Consider the following 3,137-nt stretch of genomic DNA (forward strand, 5'->3'; position numbering starts at 1 on the left):
CATTCTAAAAAAATTTGAATTTCTGTTGACGCACAAGCTAGCTCGGTATAATATTCTTACTGTCGAAACAAAAAAATACATATCCTCTTCAACGTCATTTTCAAATTATTTTATGGTAGATTAGTCTTTTAAAAAAAAAAAACAGTTAAGTTATTTAAATATCCCGGAACAAAAAAAAAAGGGCTTAAACCCAGAGGATTTTATGTCTTTTTTAATTTTCTATTGAAGTTAAATTACTTAATTATACTTGGGTTTGAAATTAACAAAACTATTTTTCAAGTTTTTTTTTTGTCTTTTCATCATAGTTTTTTAATATCAAGATAACTCAGGGGTATTTTTGTATTTTAAAAAATAATTTTAAAATTTTTTTGCATGCCCTAACAAGTGGACGACAAGTGTGGGGACATTTAATCACCAAACATCGCCTTCTATGATAGTGTTTGAAAGATTTTGGAGCCCCCCGCGAAGGGTGCACTAAATGCACCTCTAGTTTGGCACCAACGACCATTTTTTTCCTTTAAAATTTGCATCAACCCCTTTAAAAGTTTAGGATAACCCTTTTAATTATTTTTTCCTTAACATTTGATCCATGTCCTGTTAATTACTATTTGATGTGGAATTGTCTCTTAGATTACTAATTTGAAGTTTGAAGAAAAGTTTACAACTTGATCCAGCAAGAATCTTGCTCTCAAGAACCAAAGTTACATGTAATTGATCATCTTCACCCCACGCTTGTAATGAGACGCGAACTAGAAGTATAAATCAAAGCAAAGTTGATCAATCCTTCTAAGAGTTTGCAATTTCAATCGAGAAATTAATATGAGAGTCACTCAACCACACAAAGAGAAATAAGCACATAATATGTTGCAACTTGTAGATAAAATTCATCAACCTCAATCTCTCTAAACTCTCACTCTTTAATTATCGCATTTATATTATTTATTTCTTTTGTATTTGGCTGAGTGTTTAGAATTGCATGTTATTAGGTAAAAAGATTTTTAATTTATAGTTTTGCCTTACATACCCCCATTCACTCCTCCTTTTAGGTGTTTTAGGTGTTTGTATTGTCTTAATCATGGAATAACACATTGAATCTAACCCATTAACTTACCTAACAAATTAGTCTTTATTATTTCCATTTTGGTTGTTTTTCTCAAGAAAGTCACACCCCCACTACACTTACTTAATATTATTACCTCTTTTTTTTTTTCCAACAACATTGGATTGGGCAGGTGTATGATTTATTTTATATTATACCAACATCTTTGCTTCTCTTACTTATACTCGCATATGATTGGATTCGCAATTTCTTTCCGTTGACTGCCTAACTCCTCTTGCACTACTTTTAACTTATTTATGTGCATTTGTCGCTATTATTTTGGTGTCTCGTTTATTTTTTCACCCTACTTTTCCTAAAATTGCCGCAATGTTAAGCTAATAGTTGAAATGCTTCATGTAGAGCTTGTTGACTTTTTTTTGAATTATTATTGACCTTTACCCATAAAACCCCTTTCGTTCAATTAAACTTGCATATACTTGACTTAGTTGTTTTTTTAAAAATTTAATAACTCCTTTGTTTTTTTATGGTCGTTAACATTTTTTTTTCCCAATTAAATAATGTCAACCACCATTTCATTCACATTCAACATTTACAATTTCCTTTTAATGTAAGAGGACTGACTTCTGGTGGATTAGTTTGTATTTTTAGAAGGCCGCAAGTTTGTTCATTTTTTTACTTTGCATTTCTTGGTTTTTATCATGGTGTATAAGATCTTTTGTTGCTGCCTATTTTCTCTATATGTATTAACCATGTGCTTATGTGCATTTTAATATACTTTGGTATTCTTAATATACGAAGCGCAAGCCGGTCAATTTTTCTTTTAATGTAAAAAAATGCTAAGGGAAAGAAATTTGAGACCCGAGTCATCAAACCAATTGGTAATTTAAATAATATGAATAAAGAATGCAGCAATAATAAATAAATGACAAAAAATGACAACAAAAAAAAGTTAAAAAGAACCTAGCATGAGCCCATCTGAAGTATCAAAAAGCCCAATATGTGAAGAGCATAAATGCAAAAAAAAAGAGAAAACAACACTAGTGAAACCAGGTTAACTCACAAACTCTATGATCATGGACATAAAATTTGGATAACCTCATAAAAAGAGAAATATGAAAAAAATAACCACTTGAAAGGAAAGGGTAAAAAGCACGAAAACCAGTTTTCAATACATCAAATGTAAAAAAATGATAAAATTAAAATAAATAAAATTTAAGTAATGATAAAAAAAAACAAAATGTCAACTTGCGTTAGTCTTTAAAATCAGTGACTCTAGCCATGAACCCATGACTAACAAAAATCAAATCGTGTTAAACTTTAAAACCAATGACTCTGGTCATGAACCCGAGTCTAACCCCATAGAAGACAAATTCAAAAAAATAACAAAGCAAAACTTATAATATAGGGTAAGAAATAAAAGAACATTAGCTTAAAAGAAGGGTAAAAAACAACAATAAGCAAACCCGAGCAAACCTCCTAAATTTGGTTTAATCTCTAAAATTTGCAACTCATGAAATCATAAACCTAGGTTGACTCAAGAAGCCGAATCACCAACCAAATTAATTTTGAATGATGAAACAGTGAAAAAGTATCAAATATAAAAATTTGCAAAAGAAAAAAAAAGCTAGCAATAAAAACAACGGAGATCAAATTTGATAAAAAAGAACCCACCGAGGATGAAATTGTAAACAATGTAAAAACGATCTAAAAAAAACTAGATAACAATAAAAAGAATTGAGACAAAATTTAAAAAAATTAAGAAATAAAAGGAGGTGAAATTAAAAAAACACATGTAACTTTATGACACAAGTGTGTTTAATTTTTATTTTAAAAAAATATGGCTCGGGACATAGACTCAACCAAGAAAAAAAGGTTGGTGTATGGATAAACCAAAAAAAAAAGAGAAACCACCCAAAAAGAATGATTAAAAAAATTTATATAGAAGCCAAGCAAAGTAAAAAAATTCTAACCACTAATAATATAAATATTGAGTGATAACACTTTAAAAATATTAGATTTAAAAAGAAAAAAAAAACAAGTAAACTAGGGCGAACCTTTTAAACCTGGAAAAAGATCT

The sequence above is a fragment of the Populus trichocarpa genome, chromosome 6, assembly GCF_000002775.5.
Source record: "Populus trichocarpa isolate Nisqually-1 chromosome 6, P.trichocarpa_v4.1, whole genome shotgun sequence".
NCBI lineage: Eukaryota > Viridiplantae > Streptophyta > Magnoliopsida > Malpighiales > Salicaceae > Populus > Populus trichocarpa.